The sequence below is a fragment of the Symsagittifera roscoffensis genome, chromosome 8, assembly GCF_963678635.1.
Source record: "Symsagittifera roscoffensis chromosome 8, txSymRosc1.1, whole genome shotgun sequence".
Lineage (NCBI taxonomy): Eukaryota > Metazoa > Xenacoelomorpha > Acoela > Convolutidae > Symsagittifera > Symsagittifera roscoffensis.
In genome coordinates this window covers 39,011,870-39,033,031 of record NC_087069.1, presented here as the reverse complement: position 1 = coordinate 39,033,031, position 21,162 = coordinate 39,011,870, and the positions used below count along the sequence as shown (strand labels likewise).

The 21,162-nt window shown below is 31.7% G+C and overlaps 1 long non-coding RNA gene across 1 annotated transcript in view; it reads left to right on the top strand.

Annotated features, from left to right (window-relative positions):
* The window catches only part of LOC134853343 (uncharacterized), an 89,013-nt gene that overhangs the window by 30,939 nt on the left and 36,912 nt on the right, over nucleotides 1-21,162 (top strand). The window contains exon 2 of the long non-coding RNA XR_010164349.1: nucleotides 12,018-12,101. This is a non-coding gene — a long non-coding RNA (uncharacterized LOC134853343). The remainder of the gene's footprint in view (nucleotides 1-12,017; nucleotides 12,102-21,162) is intronic.

The window sequence follows — 21,162 nt, the reverse complement described above, 5'->3', positions numbered from 1 at the left end:
AACGCGTAAGCGGAGGTTTAATTCGTCTTATAAAGCGTTCTAAAGTGGTTGAAGGAAAATTATTTACCATGATTGATTTGTTACTAGGAGCGAAATCTACCATTTTGTATTTTACATGGCGTGCGAGTGGATGTTTTTCACAAACAATCTCAAACTTATTTTTTTTTCTTTTTTTTTCTTATTTTTTTTTCATGTTATTACTGCTCCATAGACTTTAAAAGGCAGTCGGAGCATTCAAGGCTTCGCCCTGATACGAATAGTCTTGTTATCTTAACCGCTTGAAGACAAGACTAATTCACATTCGGTTTTTTGCCGCACTTTCGACATTTTGATCAGTCCTTTTTGATAATTCCTACGAACAATTTGCTTTATGGGAGAGTAACTTATAATTTAATGCAATTTCCTGTTATTCTCAGAGAATCAATCAAAATACCGTGCCTGATTGCTAAATTGTCATACAGTTTACATATTAGTGAAAGTTATTTATGTCTACAGACTAAATTTTTTTCGTAACTCGAGTTTGGAGTCTGCTGATCTTTGCTGATAATGAACTGAAGTTTGGATGTCTGATAAATGGCATTCTTACCCGTTTTTTTGGAGCTTCGCAAAAAATCTAGAAAACTCTAGAACATTTTCATTCTCTCTTTGGATCTGATCTGCTGAAGGGTGCATGCTTTTCTGGCAAAAATCACACGTTTTCTGGACAGCAGAAGCTTCCTATCTTTTACCAGACAACAAAAAATCCCATCTCATTATTATTTGCCCCCATACGCCCCACTGACCGATAAAAAAATTGCCAAATGAAAGTTTTGCTCCTCGTATAAGCTAGTCTACGTTTTTGTAAGTGCCAGCTTGCTCTAGGAAAGCAGTAAGCCAAGCCGTCACCTCAGTTTTTGATAGATCAAATATGAGCAAAATCCTTCTCTTGTGGTCGTTCGGTCTGAAAATCATTATCGGGGATCGTTGTAAAACCAGAGAATTGTGATGGCCGGGTTTTTTTTTTATTGCGACTTTCGTAACGAAAAAAAAACGGAATATTTGTGCTCGGGGTGACTGTTTCTCATCAGACAATTTTCGACTTTTTAACTATTTTTCTTTCTGTATTTTTTTTAGATCAATCAAAAAGAATTGTTTAAATTTGAAAAAATTTTTAGGCTTTGATCCTTTTTTGAAAAGATATGGGGGTTAAAATATTGCCATTTTGGCTAATTTGGGACAGTTAACGCTTGATTTATTTCGCAATATTAACGCTTAAGCGGAGATTTAACTCATCTCCAAATCGTTCCAAATTGTTTAAAAAAATTTGTTTGCTACAAATAATTTGTTATTAGAAGCAAAGTTTATCACTTTGAAATTTTTATGGCGTGTGGGGGGATGATTTTCGCAAAAAATCTAAAAATTGAAAAAAAAATCTTCTTATGATTACATTTATTTTTTTTTCATGTTATTTCTGCTCCGTGTTCCTTACAAGGAAGCCGAAACATTCAGGGCTTCGCCTGATACAAGCAGTATTGTTTTTATTTGAATGAAATCATAATTTGCAAATAGTATTGCCCTCATGAATATTCTTGATTGATAAAGTGTTAATCGTTACCGGTTGACATCAAATCGACAGTTGGTTAGACTCATTGATATTAAACTCATAATTTCGAGATTAGATCTTGTTTTTAAAAAAAAATAAACCGAACTAAATTGGCTTTTTAAAACTCATTTTTCTCAAATCGTGGACAAAAGAAGAGGAGAAAAAAGGCTGAGATTTTCAGCTCTTTTTTGCTGGTGTAATTCGGTTTGCCAAAAAATGGTCCCAAAATAACACCCTTAAAACGGGTAAATCTATTTGTTTGATTAGTAAATTTTCCGTCAAATCACGTAAAAACAACAATTTAGACCGTTTATTTCAAGACTTTGTAAACCAAGCGAAATTACTCAAATTAAAAGTGTTATTTGAGATCCAAATTTTGCCATAATTTTGCACCATTGATGACCGAGTAAAGTGTGTATTCGTCTGCAAAATTTGGATGCTAAATGAAAAATGAATGAACTAGACAATTTAAGTATTCTTGAGACGAGAAAAGATTTATAAAATGTTTTTTTTTTCAAATTACCAGTTCTACCTGCACTCAGTAAAAAGAGAAAACAATTGATTGTATTACAACTAAAGTTGTACTTTTATCAAAATTAAAAATAATTATAAGGGCCAAATTGAGATGTTTAAACGATTTATAATCCATTATAATGATATCATGGTTGTAGACTTTATAATCAAAAATTATCAATTATAATTGATTACAATTTGTCCAAAAATCTCTTATAATATCTTATGATATCTTATAATATCAAATAGTCCCTTATAATCTCTTATAAACTATTATAATCTATTAAAATTGACTAATTGTTTTTCTGTCAAAAATCTTTAAAAGTGAGATTTCTTGTCAGTCTTTGGTTCATTTGAACTCAAAGTTTTTTCACAAAACAAATATTTCATAGAGAATCCTTCATATTAGTTGAAAGAATCCGGAGGTAGGTGAAATCTATTTCTTCCATAAAAATCATGAAAATAAAGCAGTGTGCTGATATTTTGGTGGTCAAAAACTTGAGATGTGCATCATGAAACTTTTATAATCAAGAAATGAAAAAAAAAACGTTATAAACCAACGTCTACAGAAAGCATAAAATCTAAGCAATTCAAGTAGAAGGCCGAAAACAAAATGGGCAAACAAAGGGATTATAAACGATCATATTCGATCATATTTGTTTTTTCTGCGAAACAAAAAAATTAGAAATTTGGATAAAAATAATCGATTACAATCGATTATGATGTATTATAATTGATTTTATTTGATTTCAAAAAGAGAGATCATAATCAATTATTAATCGATTAAAAATTTTCTCATATTTAGTAAGACTGGTACTAAAATCATATAATAAACGATAATTAACGCTTGAAACTGGATGCGAGTAGTTTTTTCAAAGAGTTTGAGGAAAAAAACTTAAATCAATTTGATTTGAACATGATGTGAGCTCCTTCATTTTTCGTTTAAGCTATATCGATAGACAACTAAAAAATTCACGTTCAGAGTAGTTTACTATATTTTATTCACGGTTGGTAGATTATACGCAGAATGAGAAGAAAGAAATGAGCAGAAAGTTAAGCTATAAGTTGAAATTTTTAATTAATTTTTAAGCTAACGCATCATCTTGCGCAGGATCTTGTTCTCGCCAATTTCCACCTGATGCCGATAAAAAAACATTGCATTGAGTCTGACAGGAAGGATTGAATCATAAAAAATACTGAATATGCCGAAAGCTCGTTAACAAACCTAGCAATTTTTGGTAGAAAATCGTTCTCCACAAAATTAACGAAAAACCTGATATAATTACAAAATGGTTCCTTCCGTACGACTTGTAGTACATAATTGGCACCATCTATAGAATCTCAGTTTACTTTTGAACAATTTGTTTCTGCTTAGATTAATTCACGCCGATAGATTTTAAAAACTCACAATTGTAACTCACTCCATTGAGTAATTTGATATTTTTAATTTGTTCAATTTTCTTTCAAAGTATCGATATTTCAGGCAATAAAAAACTTGTAGTCAAAAATTATTCTCAAAAAAATTATTTCAAATCCGAGAAGAAAAAAATCCGAGAATTTGTATCCTACAAATTTTGTCGAATATTCAGCAATTTTATTTTTGGGACTCTATGAAAAGAAAGCGTTGAAGGCAAACTTGAGTATCAGAAAAGTGATCAAATATAGTTTTGTGTCGCATCACAGAATGGGGGCGTCTTGTTCATGTAATTATTAGAACTTGAACTACACTTATTAGGGTCCAAGTTAACATCATCCCCCCAAAGCCGTTTGGGGGATAGAGGATTTTAACTTAGTTCTAATTTAGAGATATTCAGCCAATATAAGAATCGAGCATTTTACATGCAGAGCAAAATTTAATGCGAAATAAATGCTGGGGTGGAAGATCTTAACTTGGTCTATCTGGGGAGGGGGGGATAGGGGAGTATGTTCTTGATCTTTTGGTCCCTTGTTAGCTAACTACGAAGGTTAAGATAACAAAAGCCTCAATCAATTAGTAGTCAAAACTTTGGTTGAGTTAGAAATAAAATAAGTAAGCTAGGTTGATTGCGCAATATCACTTTTCGAACATGAAATGATTGTGTTTGAATATTTGTCAGCAATAACAATTGAAATAAGTAAGACAAATCAAAAAAGTTTTACACTATAAGAAATATCAAAAAAAAAACAGATCAAAATGTCCAAACTGCGGCAAAAAACCGAATGTGAATTAGTCTTGTCTTCAAGCGGCTAAGAAAACAAGACTATTCGTATCAGGGCGAAGCCCTGAGTGTTCCGACTACATTTTAAAGTCTATGGAGCAGTAGAAAAAATGAAAAAAAGACAGCTTGTATCAAGCGAAGCCCTGAATGTTTCGGCTGCCTTTTAAGGTCTATGGAGCAGTAATTATATGAAAAACTTAATTGTAATGAAATAAATTAATTTTTTTTAACTTGATATTTTTTTGTAAAAACAGCACTCCCTACACCATTTTAAGTACAAAGTGATCAATTTTGCTCCTATTAACAAATCAATTATGGCATATAAGCTTCGTTGAACCAATTTGAACGAATTTTAAAAAGGATTAAATCTCCACTTAGCGTTTATAGCGCGAAATATATCGGGCGTTAATTGTCCCAAATTGGCCAAAATGGCAATTTTTAAACCCACCATAACTTTACGACAAATGATCACAGGCAAAATATTTTCTCAAGTTTAAGCTCAAGATAACAATACCTTTTGAATCATGTAAAATTTTTGTCAAAAAGGGCTAGTTAAAAAGTCAAAATTTGTCTGAAGGAAAAAACCCAACACGAGCACAAATATTCTGCTACTTTCGTTACGAAAGTCGGAACAAAAACTTAACCATTTGACCTCTATACGAAAACAGTTTATCGCGCAAAACCGCTACTGGAGTATATGAAAAAAAAAACGCTTTCATAGCATTTCTTTTTCCACAATTTCCATTTTCAATTTTTAAATAGCTACTTATTTAAATACCGAAAAAGCCTGTAGCAGTTTTTCGTTAATTGGAAAACCCCTCCTTAGTCAATTTTGTTTGGCCGATAGGAAACTGTATGATCACCATTTTTCACAAACAAAGTTTAAAAAAAGTGAGTGTGGAAAATTTTTAAAGTTTTTTATCGTAAAAGCAATTATATGACAAACTATGAGTGTTTTCTCTTTTTCTATTTTAGTTAAGACAGGCCACGACTTTCAACTGCTAATTGTTTTTCGAAAAACAGTTTGCCGCACTGGAGTTTTAATGATAATAGTCCATCTCAGAAAGTTTTCATCGTCGGACTCCACGAAAATCAAACGGTTTTATATCATAATTAAAATCTTTTTTTATTTGATTTTAATTTACTAAACTGTATTGAAAATATTTTTCGCTCTTTTTTGGAAAACTTTGAAATCTCTAGAATTTAGCGTTAACTCTGCAAAAAAAAAGAAAGTACGTTTTTCACAGTTTCAAAAAAAAATCCGATCTCATGGATTTTATCAACAAAAAAGTCAACTATATTGTAAGCTAAAGTGATTATAATTGATTTTAATGAGTTAAATGGAGTTTTCAATTCTTGAAAATAATCGATTCATTTCCTCTAGCAATCATTTTTCACGATTGAAAAGGTCATGTAAAAAATTACCTTTCTATGTTTTTGCCAACATAATCAACAAAAAATAATTATTTCCTATAAAACTATAATGCGAGCTTGTAATCAATACAAAAATACCGTTTTTCTGATAAAATCATATAAAATTCATTACTTTAAGATGCTTGGCTTAACTCAATACGATTCTTAATTAGCATTTTGATGCTGTATCGCTCATAGATTTCTCATCTAAAAAAATTGGTTTTTGTGTTACTAAAAAACAAAAAAAAATTGTTACATCCTATGGAAAAAATGCTAGTCATGCTATTTTCATACAATTTGTTTTATTCTTTGCAATAGCGGTACATTAAGTTTTCCCTGAATGAAAACTGTGTGACGAGCATTTTTCGTCAACTTGGGTTTGTGGCTTCTTGTTATACTTTCATTAAATAGCTTACTAGATATTTGCCATTAGTGTTTACAGACAAATTTCAGCAATCAAAATATCATTTTTTTCTAAGTTTTGTCAGGTCAAACTCAGCGGGAAAGCCAGAAAAATAATTTCAAAGAGTCCTTGGTTGTATGGGTTTTTGAAAACTGCAATTTTTTTTAAAAAGGTGGCTTTATTTTAATTTTCAAGAACCACATTTAAGTTTCTGCAAACAGTTACTGAGAGCTAAAATCGTTGCTTGAATTTTTTTTCATTTTAAACCTACAATCAACTTCTGCAGAAAGGAGAAAAATACATAGTCTACAGATCCGGGCTAATCGTTCTCCTTTTTAAATGCCAGTAAAATAATTTAATGAACTTTTCCGACACTGGTGAAAAAATTTTCAATACATGTAATTTTTTTCTGAAAGTTCCCTTCTTACACAATAATTTATTGTTACCCTTAGTAAGTGGTTAATGAAACACAATTGACAATTTGTCTTTTATGAATTAATGCACATCAAGAGAACTAGCATACATATTTTTTACTGAGATCGATGAGACGGTTATTTACCTGTAATAATAATTAACATTTATATTTAGTGTAAGTGGAATTAGTATTCAGAAAAGCAAAATAAACTAAGAAACAAAAACTTGAATGACAAGCAGTTTCTTCTATAAATGAAGGTTGTATGGCTAAAAAAAAATTGTCACGACGATTTGATTTCTGACAAGCAATCATGATCGACACAGTTGAACAGTTAATTAGTCCCGAACTGATTAAAAATGACAGCAAAACGTGTAGAATCTGATCAATCATACTTAGTTTAGATTCAAAAGATCAGACAAAATCATTTTTATTTTTTCCCCGAAGTGCTTCGCTACGAGGCCAAACTGTTTTTTGGCGTTCCGACAAAATTTGAACATGTTTTTAGGCTTGCCTCTGGATTGCAGAGTGTCCGTTCTGATTGATTGGGTTGATTCCAATCTGTAGTGGTTTCCCGGGATGACCAAAAATACTAGTCATACAATTTCCATATATGGAAAAATGCTAGTCATACACTTTTCATGCAATTCCATACGTACAGAAAATTGCATGAAAGGTCTATGATTAGTATTTTTTTCATATATGGAAATTGTATGACTAGCATTTTTCCATAAACCAAAAATTATGATTTTTTACATTTTAATTTCTCAAAATTTTGTGGTTGTGTTCGTAACCGAACACAAATGACATAAACCTTGATTACTCAAACGTAGTAACCAACGGTTTGGCCTTCTTACATTGAAAATGCATTGGAAACAGCCTCATATGTGTTACTTCTGTCTCAGACAAACAATATAACGAAAGTAATGAACTTTTAAATTTTGGCAATAATTTTCAAAGATGATTATTTCTAAAATTTGAATTTTTAAATTACCAAACATTGATCAAGGCATTCAAAAACATGTCATACAAAAGAACGAGGAGTTTTAAGCGTTTCTGAAAAAAGTTATGAAGAGAAAAGGAAAAAAAATCCAATATTTGTATATCCAGGACTACGTTATACACACAAAAAATTAAATTTTGCATGCAAATTTTTTTTTTTCAAAAAATGTTTATTTGAATACGAAAATCATTTTGCGGTTGAAAAAAACCATAAAAAATTTTTGGGGGCAATTTCAAAAATACTTAGAAAAATTTTTGTCGTCGCCATCAAAAAAATTCTAGTCATACAATTTCCATATATGGAAATTGTATGACTAGTGTTTTTTTTTCAGAAAACAAAAATAAAAAAAGTCGAAGTTTTCAGTCGTAGCAGCCCAAAAAACGCTTAAATGCTTTGCCAGCAGTTGAATTGATTGTTCAAAGCTTTTTTTTTCACAAATTTTTTTTTTTTTAATTCTTATCATACAATTTCCATATATGGAAATTGTATGGGTAGCAGTTTTTTTCATGTTATTTTTTTCCTTTTATTTATGAAGAGACACCAATTTCGATACCAAAACAACTATAAAATACCTTTAAAATTCAATTAAACTCATTTTGCAAAAATGCATGAAATTTGTATGACTAGCATTTTTCCATAGACTAAGTGTATGAAATTGTATGATTAGCATTTTCGGTCTATGGAGGTCGATCAGTGATGTTTACCAGTTTCGCTTCTGTGTCTTTATTTAGCTCGATCAAAATTTTTATGCGTTGAAATCAAGCTATTACTGCAAATATTCTCTTTTATTTTTTCGACAACATGTTTTGGAGTTTTTTCTTCTGCTTTGAATGTATATTGATGCAAAAATAGCTCTCGTCGAAAAATTTTAAGTTATGTTTAGTTTCTAGACTGCTCTTTTTGCCAGTGTAACTGCTAGTGAGCTGAGCACCGGTGATAATTTTTCATTAGTTTGGAGACTTGTTTGCTGTTTGCACCAGTCACTAAATTCACAGCTGAAAAAAGTTCAACTTGTCAGAGACTAAATTTTTGGCACTCAGAATTTTGGAACAGCTGCCGATAGGCTAGTCATATCAGTCATTTGCCATCATCGGTCTGAAGCCTCAACTACCCACTTCCTGCGCAAACAACGAACAAGCTAAGTGATGTTTATCCAGTTCACATTGGATGTTTGTTCAGTTCCTGACTACCTGGAATTTGATTTATTAGACCACCAGGAAACCGTTCCAGGAAATCTTTTGGTTGCTTGTCTTCCTCTATAATATTTGAGAGCATCGACTATCACTTGTCTTCTGAAACTCGTTGGTCTGAAAGTGTACCACCTTTGTTGACTATGTTTTCTTATATTGTCTTGAATCTGCTGTTTCTTTCTTGTAATTTGACCCAGCTTCTGAGACTTCTCTTCAATCAACGCTCAGACGTATTCAAACAAACCATTTGTTTAAATAAAGATTTTCATTCCGTTAAGGCCTGTTGTCTCTCGATGTGTGCAAAAAGGACGTTCTTTAAGCAGGATTGAACCGAAGATATCCCAGCAAGACTGTTTGCATATACCAGTTAATTCACATTTTAACTCTACGAGCATTATTGTTCCGACTTTCGATACGAAAGTAACAGAATAATAGTGCTCGGGGTGGGTTTTTTTTTCTTCAGACAAATTCCGACTTTTTATCTAGCCATTTTTGACGGAATTTTTTTATATCATTCAAAAGCTATTGTTGTCCTGAGCTCAAATTTGAAAAAATATCTCACCTGTGATTATTTTTTGTGAAGTTATGGGGATTTAAAGGTTGCCATTTTGGCCAATTTGGGACAATTAACGCGCGATTTATTTGCGCTATTAACGCGTAAGCGGAGAGTTAATCCGTCCTAAAATTGGTTGAAAGAAGCGAAGCTTATTTGCCATAATTGATTTGTTACAAGGAGCGAAATCTATCCTTTTGTACTTTATATGGCGTGTGGGGGGATGATTTTCGGTTTTTTATTGCATTCAAATTTTTAATGTCATTACTGCTCCATAAAACCTTAAAAGGCAGTCGGAACATTCAGGGCTTCGCCCTGATACGAGCAGTCTTGTTTGGTTTGAGTACTAAGCTTTTCTTAATCCGGATTTTCAATTGTATCATTTTTTCTCCGCATCAGTTGTAGTTTTCAGTTCTGAAAAATTACAGTTTCGTGCAGCTACACGAAGTCTCTCGAGAAAGAAGTCGACTTTGACTCTTCTTGATTCCGAACTTTTTGAATGAAACTTATTCACTTAGCAACAACCACATGTTTTTTGGGTCACTTGTAGATTTGTAATTTGTCTTCCACGCTCAAGAAATTCGTCGGTTAAATATCTTTGATATTTACATCTTAAAGTTTCGAAAAAATTAAAATGGGCATGTCTGTTATGATTAACACTTTTGCGGATTATTGCAAAACGAGAAAATTGTAATAAAAGTTTTTATAAGACTTTTAATGAGAGTTATAGTTTGTGGGTTTATAGAGCTGTCATCAGTGGGAAAAAATACATGCAACAAAAATAGTTCAATTAGGAATTAAGGTCTAGTTCATTCACACGTTCTAAATTATGATATTTTCTCCCTAAAATGCATTCTTGATCCATAGAATCGGTTTCTTGGATAATGTTTACAGTTTCGACCATCAACGCAAAATATTTTGTTTCCAACTTGTGAACTGACTTTCGCAGAACAAAATTTTTTTAAAATCCTATAAAGCTGAAGTGCTGATGTCACTTCAGACAGGACGCAAAGTTTTTTTTTCTCCTAAAAATTATAATTGGGTTGAATTTAAACGGAAAAAGATCAAGACAATACTTAGTTAAGTTTTTAGCAGAATTATTATTGGGCCCAAAAAAACTGCCAAAAAACTCGGCTTTTTGTAGTCAATCAAAATGCCAAAACTACAGCAATGAAATCAATTACTGGCAAAATTAGGTCGAATTGCACCTCTTATGTGGAGCAACAAAGTTTAAGAAAGATATTTTCTGCAAAAAAGAAACAAGCAAATCGTTTTCAAACTTATTACAAATGAGTAATTGGTTTTTTAAAATGAAAATGACATTAAACGAAAATAAACATTGTATACAAAACTTGAAAGATTAAAAATAAAGAAAATTACATCAAGTTTAATTATTTTCTCATGGATATTCTGATGAAAATGATTTTTTTCGAGGTTTTTCGAGTTCCTAGAAACCACCTAAAACAAAAAACTCAAGAGATTTTAGCAAGGGTGGATTTAGGATTTTCTCAATGGGGAGATTTTCAAAAAAATGTTGAAGTTTTTGTCGACTTTTTTTATGTCGACCAAATTAATTTTTTGAGCTTTACCAAATCATTACAAAAATTTCTGCGCTATAGGCGGTTTTTTTAAGTATATTTTGGCGCCCAAGGCGTCTTAGAAAAACTTTGAGGTCAGTAAGCCGAAAAATAACTTCTCAAAATATCAAAATAGTACAAAGGGTCGGCAGGGGGTCGAATCCCTGAGGAGAAAAAAGGCGTTCGCCGATTCCCACCACCCCCCCCCCCCTAAAACCGCTGGTGAATCTTAAAATTATCTTTGAATTAACTTGTGGCTTCACTACAAAAAACTGAGTTGCGACTCTGAATTGGACTCTCTAGTTTTTTTGGCGCCAAAAAACTGAATTGCGACTCTTCAGAGGGGAAACATGTTAATAATTTATATATCCGCCTGCTCTTCGATTTGATAGGAGCCGACCTGAAAGAATTTAATGACAAGTGATATGAATAGAAACGAGCAAAAAGCTGTCCTTGAAGCAGGTGTTACCACTTAGGAAGTTTTTGAAAAAACGACAAAATGTTTTACCTCAAAGCCAACAACAAAAACTAAGTACGTAAGAAAATCTGTTGAATGAATATTTAATAGCGGTTCGTGTTTCCAGCTGCATTTAATGTAGCGCGGAAATGAGAACAAAAAATTAACGCAGGTTTTTACTCGTTCAAAAAATCAAGTGTCTTAAAATTTTAGCGCCGAGCCATAAGTAATTGTGCTACCAAAAGTTCAGTCTCAAAAATAGGTCGGAATAAAACAGTGAAAAAAGAAATATGATCATTTCAACGAATGAGTTTGAATGTTTTGCAAACATTCAAATTTAAAAAAGACCGAAATTTCGAAAATAGTAAAATGAGTTACTAAGGATTTTGCTTTAAGGAAATTTATGATTAATTTTGTTTTGCATATTCTTCTTATTTCATTTTTGGCAATAAAAATTAAATCGCGAATAAAAAGAGGGCTGATAATATTTGGGTACTATATTGCTTTTGTTTTGATCTACTATTTCGATATATTTTCAAAAACAACTGAAAAAGCTCAAACGCGCGGAAAAAAAGGACTCTGCTCTTATAAGTTTGAAAACTATAGTTTTTTCTCTGACCTTCCAGGTGTTGTTGCCTTCAGAAGTTGTTATCAGTTGCACCAATTTAAACGAAAGAATAAGTGTTTGCTTTTGTGCAGCCATGTTTTTGTTTCAGCCATGTATGTTGTGAGGCGCTTTTTACCCTGGAGACCTTATGAAGAAGCAAACCTGATTGACCCCGAAGACCTTTCAATACAAGGTAAACTCTTCCTTTTTGTTCGTTCTTGTGAGTTTGAAATATTTATCTGTGAACAAAAATGAAAAAAAAAACTCAAAATATCCTTGCATGCTTTGGTTAATAACGATCGAATTGTATTAATCAGTATTTGTCAATTCGAATTAACAGTTAGGGGAAAACATTTTGTTTTAACCAAAGCAAGTTAGTTAGTTTTTTTTTCGTAATATTTTAGTCACACAGCTAATTTTTGAACACATGGAAGGTAACATTTTTCAGAAGAACCTGAATAGATCAAAAAATATACTGATCGAGCAGTTCTTTGGCCAGTCAAACAAAACTTTCGGAGAGACAAAAATTTTAATGACGAGCATTTCCGGTGCACATTGAGTTTAGAGTCGCAACGCTGTTCTTTGAGAAAAGAATGAACTTGGTTTTCTCCTTATACAGTGCAAAAACAACAGTTTCCAGGCTAGTTGAACTTTTTGGGTGTGTCCGCGCAAAAAGTTATTTAGATAGATTTGCGCAGACATACCAAAGAACCTAACTAGCCTATAAACTGTAGCTTTTGCACTGTATAAGGAAAAATCAAGTTCATTTTTTTCTCAAAGAACAACGTTGCGACTCAATGTGCACCGAAGATGCTCTACCCAGGATTAAAAAGACGGAGGAGGAAAAGTTCAGATAAAACTCATCCCTATCAGACAAATAATAAACCCATTCCCGAATAATGTAAAAGTTATGATAAAAAAAACTATTTTAAGTTTATACACGGAATGTTTTTTTTCCAGTATAAATGACCTATAAAAACAAACCTCTGATTTGGCTAAAATCTGCGTGTTTATATTTCAAAGGCATTTAACCTTGTTATTTTCAAGTTTTTTGTCTCACTACTTTGCATTCTATAACTAAACACAAGAAAAGTCGGAATCTAAGAAAAAACTTCTGTCTTTGGCGATGATGTTTTTGATGTAGCTTTTTTTTTTTTCATTGTTTTGATCCAACAAAATTTCTTCCATTATTATTCGTATGTCAAAATATCAAAAACGAGGCATTGATTGAAGGACTGTAACTAATTGCCAGAAAATTGTATTTGAGCTTCGTTCTTGTGAAAAAAATGAAACTAAAATTTCCATTCCAGCTGATTTTGTAACCATTGTTCAATTTTCATTTTTACTGGTATGAGTTTTGTAGAGAAGAAACGATCTTGAGTGCTCAAAAACAATTTTGTTTAGTTAATTTATGAATATACATTTTGTTTAAAAATTGCATGAAAAAATGCAAAACTTTCATAAATCTTTCTTAGAATCACAACAAGCTTGAAATACTTTTCATTTGTCAATTATTATCATCCTGAAGCTTTTTGTTTTAATATATTCCAGGGTGCGTTGGGGGCAATTTTTTATGGACGGAGAGATTTATTCTTGAAAGATTCTTAGTTACCCAAGAACCTTTTGCTAAATGAGTTTTTCCAAAGGCAAGAATTTCATCAATATGTTTGTTTACCTTTACGTCCAATTTGGTTATCTAGGACAAAATAGGACAATTTTGAATGCGAAAGGAGCTAGTTTAGAAGTTAGGATTAGTTTATCAAAAGTATTTGATATTTTATTTTTTTCCGCCTATGTTTTCTAGTTTTTGCTTTTGTTCCGAGTTTTATAAAGAAACTAGCAGAAGATTTGTGCTCGAGGTAGTTTTTTTTGTACAATTTTCGATTTTTTAACCGGCCATTTTCTACGGAATTTCATATTATTCAAAAGTATTGTTTTCCTGAGCTTAAACTTGACGAAAAAATTTCGTCAATGATCTTTTTTCGTAAAGTTACGATGGATAAAGATTGCAATTTTGACCAAGTTGGAACAATTAGCGCGCGGTATATTTTGCGCTAATAACGCGTAAGCGGATACTTAAATCGTCTAGGAAATCGTTCTAAATTGGTTGAAAAAAAACTTAATTGCCATAATTGATTTGTTATTAGGAGCGAAGTTTATCACTTTGTACTTTATTTGGCGTATGAGGAGACGAATTTTACGAATAACCTCAAATTTTGTATTTTTTATTCCTTTTACTTATTACATTTAGTTTTTTAGAGTTTTTAGAGCTTAAAAGATATAGAGAACATTCAGTGCTTCGCCCTGATACGAGCAGACTTGTTTTTATTTGTGTAAAAGGTTTTAGAGATCCACAAAAATTTTTGGTTTGTCTTTTTTATTTCAACTGTTTTTGCAGACAATTACTCAAACAAAATTCGATGAGTCAGAATTTCTGATCGACTTTTCTCTTTATACGAAAAACTTTATACTCGCTTAAAAGAGATTTAGAAACTTTCAAAACATAATTTGAAGAACTTTTAGTTTTTAATTGATGCTAATTACTAAAATAAATACATGACTTCTAATAAATTTTCATAAACGCGATTTAGAATACGAAAGAGTTGAGATTTAGTGAGGATCATAATAACATACTTATTGTGAAAAAATGAAAACAGCAAACCGAAAGTTTTCAATAATTGGGTTATAATCCATTATTATCGATTAAAATTGATTATTTTTCTTTTGATAAATTCTTTTGAAAAAAAGCTAAAAATAATAGATTATAATTGATTATAATCAATTATAATAGAATTTAATTGCTTAAAAAAGTATCATGATAATTCATTTTTAATCGTTATTTTTTAGAGGGTGACACTAAAAATACAATATAATTGGTTTTTTTTATATTTCAGTGCGGGCACGACCTGGCAAATTTCGACGCGTTTTTGTGACCCGATTGTTGTATTTGGAAATAAGACGACAAACAAACGAGACTATCCTAAAATAACTTAGATAGCAAATTAACTGAATTTAGACAAAACGACTGACAATTTGAAAGAAGAGGACAGAAAAATTTCAGCAGCAATTTCAACAAAATTTTCGTTAGAATGAAACTACACAACTATCAAAAGAGTCTATTATCCCAAAACGGATCAAATCAATGAATTAATTTTTTCAAATAATCGTGTAGTATGCAACTTTGGCTTTTAATTATCGATCTGAGTTTGAACAAAGAGTCGAATGCTCAGCCAAAAACTAATTTAAATCAGTGAACAACTTTCACGCATTTAGCACGCACGCAGGCTATTGTCTAAACTCAGTTTTTTTTCGGATCGTCTAATTTGTTCTCGTCTAATTTTCTAAGTTTCTCTTAACCTTTCTAAAGCGCACGAAAGTTTTAGTTTTTTTAAATATGTACGCGCCACCTTACTCTAATTTTAAAACGACTGAAAGGATTCCAATTCTCAGATTTCTGGAAATCACTATACACTGAAAATCCGTCTGAAACTTTTTCTCACCTTTTGATTATGAAGAAGCAAGCAGCTTAAATTCATGATTTTGAAATTTTTTCAGGACTAATCCTTTCAAAACCATTTTAACAATTTTTGGCTTTTTATAGACCCCAAATGGTATATTAACTATAGTAGAACAAAAATTATAAATGATGATGTTACTTAAATATGAAAAAGACATTTTAGTTCTTAGTTTTTAGCTCATGGGAAAAGTATGAAATTCAAACTTTCAAAGCCGACCTCAAATTTTTTATCGTAGTCTTAATTGTTGACGATAAACTTGTCCAGGTCCTCAAAATTTATAATGAAATTTAAACCAATGATGAATACAAGCCTATGCTCTAAATCGAGTTTTTAGGTGTTTTTTTTTGCCAAATGCAGTTTATCTTACAACTCGTCTAAAATCTTAAAAAGTATTTTTTACATGCAATCCTAATAGTGAAGTCAGCTCATTTTCATAGGCAATTTTGAATTGAAAAATTATCATCAGCAATCTTTTGTTTTTTTTTGTCTACACTGGCTTTTAAGCTATTTTTAATAAAATTTTATGATAACTGGCTGCTGGAACCTGATCTAAACTATATTTTATGATTGGATAAATTAAATGTTTTACCAATGTAAAGTATTTAATATTAACCAATCATGATCCATCTAACTAACAACCCACTTATTTGTAAGTGCTGAAGTTACTTGTAATTTCAGCACCAGAGAGATTTGAATTTAACTTAGAAATTAGTTGGACTCTCCCGAGCACTTCAGCAGCCGCAATAAACCAGTATACCCTAGATCTATTGAGCCTAGCAGAGACTAGTTAAACAACCTGAGACTAGATAGTATAAGAGTAAGATTAGGATCGGTATTAGACTAAGAAGTTGCACGAATCTATCCGGCCGAAAATAAGATAGCGTGACGAGCAGACGGTGTACCCTATCCGAAATTACTCTATGAGTTATACACTCCAGTCCTAACTCATCTGGTGCGACCATAAGTCTCGAACAAGACCTTACTAGATTAGAATTAACCAAAATTAGATTAGAAATTAGACAAAAACATTTACAAAATGTTATACGACAATAATTTAATTGAAATGTCTCTCCGACTCAATAGATCCGAGCCAATATTCCGAACCATAATAGAACTACCCGGAATTGGAAGAAGACCTCGAACCAAAGACGACATACGACAAAGTAGAAACTTGCCGTATAGTTATATGATAGTTCGGCAAAAGCCAGAACAAACTTTTGTATTTCGAATACTACTTGCAATGAATTTAGATTTCCATTTGCAAACATAAAACCTTGAAGTAACTCTTCAAAATCAATTCAGGCGCTAAACAAAATTAATATTATACAATAACGATTGATAAAAAGATCTAAGATCGTTTTCCTAAAACTCTGCAGTATTATACAAAACATGTTTGAAAAATATTTATTGGAAAATAAAAATAAAAATTAGTAGCATGACAATAAATGGTTAGTAATCATAAATCATCCTGTTGTTCCAGCTTCATCACCTAAAACATAATAGCAATCATCAACTCACTAATATCATCAAAACACTAAATCTTTCCTTTACACAAATTTAAAACTTTATTAAAATTTAAAGTCACTTAATTTTAAAACCAGATCATCAAGGCTTATCCTTGGATCTTAAATCATTTTCTACTTAATTAAATTTTAAATTTGATCATCAAGGCTTATCCTTGGATCAAACAGAACAACTTTGTTCTCCCTCACCCACTTAATTAGTGTCTAACGACCTCAAACGTCGATTCACTACCCAACCCTTTCTAAAGACCCAAGACTAATAGAAATTTTTTAAACAAAACTAATCATTCAAATTAGGATAAACAGTGAAGAATTTCGGTTATTCATCCTTCACTTGACCCCCCCTCTTACTACACCCAGGATAAATCTTAGACTTAGTAAGTTTAAAATAGTATCTAACGAACTACTCGCGTTCTAATTATACCTGAACCTTGTGGATCGATTTACTATTCTCCAACCCTTGAACACAATCACTACCCCTAAGTAAGATTAAGTAAGTTAACACCTTAGCTTATACTAGTCACGAGAAAGTAAAAATCATTCTTCGGAATCGATATACTTTTCTCTCCAACCCTGAACAAATAGACCCAGGTTAAGCTAACCAAAAAATCGTAAGAACTAACAGTTTAAGTAATTAGAATTCACTTAACAACTTTTTGCATCCGTCATTCTAAACCTTATGTCATTTAAAAATCTAGGAAATAAACAAACAATCATTTTACACAATTGTGAAATAGATAACAAAAAATACGACCTTGTAATCACACCCCATACACAAACAGTTGGATACATTCGCACAAAACGACAAACACTAAAGAGGAAAATCATAACTAAACAAAGACAAATAACACGAAAAAGATTTTCAAAAAATCGAAACGCATTTTCAGAATCAGAAACTAACAGTTTAGACGAACTTTACAAACTAAAAGAATCAATAGATAAAAATTGCCCACTTCACGATCAACTATATTTTTCTGACTCAGAAACAACTTCAAATTCATCACAAAGAGGAAAAAGAAGAATAAAAAAACAGTACAAACACAAACCAGTACATCTATACAATTGGAATCAACCAATTCGACATATTAATAATTACATATTAACAGTCATCGAACGGAAAAATGAGCTCAACACACACCCCAGGTGAAGAAACTCCAGATGATGATGAAATCTTTCCTTTTATAGTAGATGCAGATACTGATAGAGGACAACACATATTTTGTCAAAATTTACTCATAAATTTATTTGAACCCGGAATCAGTCCATGTAAAACAGAGTTCCCCGATGTAAAAATCAAAAGACAAATCATAGATCACTATTTAAAAGATATATGCAACATAACACAACAATATGGAATCTACTCTATAGAATTCACTTCCCCAAACCATAATAATAGAACATATACTATTCAAACAGACGATCTTGATTTAGAATTTTCAAAAGTTTTTTCAGAATATATAAAAAACATCCAATACCATAACTCACAAAGAGCAAACTCCATTTTCACCAATGAAGTTTTCGCAATAATATATAGTTATATTTCGATATTAGAAAACGAAATCCCAATAACAAATGTCTCACCGACAGAAACATCTAAACATTTAAGAGTACGACATGAAATCACACTACTCTCTAGTTATCTAAACATCATTAAAGAAAATTTCACGAAAGACGATGTTTCACAACATACCAAACACGATTTACAAAAAATTTTGGCATGGTTCATAATAGATTATTTCACACACAATATTGATTTAATTGCACAAGCAAGAAAAAATTTTAGACCCCAAAACTCGAACGATGATACCGCTATCACAGAACAATCAGATTATGTTTGGGACCCCGAATGGTCTCATCCCGCATTTATAAGCTTTCCACAATCAATCTCAAGTCAAGCAATAAGTACAATATCTTACATAAGAGATTATGTAAGAGTAATACCATTAACAATTGATGCAACACCATTAAACTATAATACATTTTTACCCGATACACAAAATAATAGTTTAAACTCTACAGTCATACACAACGAAAACCTCAATGGAACTAGGAATCTTACTCAACAAGATATCCAGACACCATCACACTTCATAAATGAAGAAATTGTACACACAACAACTACACAACAAAGTATTTCACCAATACGCCCGAATTTAACAACACCAAGAAATACAAATCCTTCACAAACACAGGTAACCTTACAATCAACCGTTAAACCTTCGGTTGCTCCAAAATATTCACATATGGATTACCAAACATATAGACCCATGACAATACCATCAAAAACACGCAAAACACTCACTAGAAACAACTTTGCAGACCATAATTATAATTATACACATCCGTCAAAAACAAATTATCAACCACAAAGAAATTTTAATCAATATACAAACCTCGAAACTGGGATAACCCAACGGCCCAATATAATTCCAAAAATTTTCAACCAAATCCTCCACAGGATCGCAGTGAAAATTACCCATTTTTTCAACAAAATAAAAATAAAAAACAAACATCTTATCAAATGGATTATTTATCCTCAGATGATGATTTCTTACAACCAGATATATTTGCACCAAATACTCAAGAATATCGTAGACAAGGAATACAGAAAACACGTACAAATCATAGAAATTTTTCTCCACAGCCAATAGATGCACAACATCAACAACCAATTCAACAACAAAATCTAATTAATACACAATCTTTTCAACCAATTCAACAACAAAATCCAATGACTGCACACTCGTATCAATCATCACAAATGCAAAATGAAATACCACTCCCATATTATCTCCAACAACATGAAATAACAAGAAACCAACTTTCAAATTTTTCTCAAATGCCAAATGCAGCAGAATCATTACAAATGACAATGAATCCATACCTTATGGGTGGATCATCAATAACATCAAACAAACCTTTAATGGTTTTCACAGGAACAGACCCTGAATACTCTGTAGAAGATTATTTAAATGCAGTAACAGCAAATTTGATTTTAAATATAGGACCTGAACCAATTAATACGCCACTACATCAAAACTGGATACATCGACGCACAGCGTTGATACAAACAACCTTAGATGGCGCAGCCCAAAAATGGTTTTCAGTACTACCTCTAGAAATAAAATCAAACTGGAAAAGATTTACACAAGAATTTTCAAAAATGTTTGACTCCGAAAGAAACAAACAACAACAAAGAGTTTTATGTAATGAAATTCGCAGATTACCAAACGAAACCATCAAGCAAATAGCAGTACGAATCGAAACACTAGTTCGAAAAGCATATTCATTAAATACACATGACTATAAAAATACAAAGATGACAGAAATCTTAATGATGACCTTAACACCACAATTAAGGAAAATAGCAATAAAAAAGAGAGCTTCCCATCCTTCTTCAATTCGAGAACCCGATTTAGATTTTAGAAAACTAGTAGACAAACTAGAACAAGCAGAAATCACGATGAAACTAGAAGAAACGGAAAATCTGAAATTACAATACGTTAACAAAATTGAAACGACTCCCACTAATATTAATAATATACAGGAATCAGAGACAAACCTCGTTGAAAAAATCACTGAAATACTTAATATTTACGAAAAGAACCCGAACTTTAAAGGCAAACCATCTTTCAAAAAATGGTGTAATTATTGCCGACGATACGGACATAGTATTTCCGAATGTAGACAAAAACAGCAAGATAGTCAAAATAAACCTCAAAAATACAAAGAACCAAATAAATCATTCTATCAATACATGAAAAAAGATCAAAATTTACCGAACAAAACAGTTCACAGCAACAACAGTTCAGGAAAACCACTCCCGAACAATACAAGCTATACAAGAAATCAATCTCCATATAACTCAAGTTATAGAGGAAGATCACCAGAACGAAGAAACACGTATAATTCATCACAAAATCACTACAATAGACCAAATAGTAGAAATAACTACTCCAGATCAAATTCAAATACACAACGATTTGTTTCTAGATCTAATTCCCAATCAAGAAATAACTACTATCCAAACAACCAATCACGAAATTCATCATACAATAGGAATAGAAACTACTCCTATAATAGAAATAGAAGTTATTCAAACAACCGAAACCAGAATTACCCGAACAATCGATCAAGGAATAACTCATATAATAGATCGAACTATAACAGACCAAACAATAATTACCAAAACAGATCGCGAAATAATTCACAA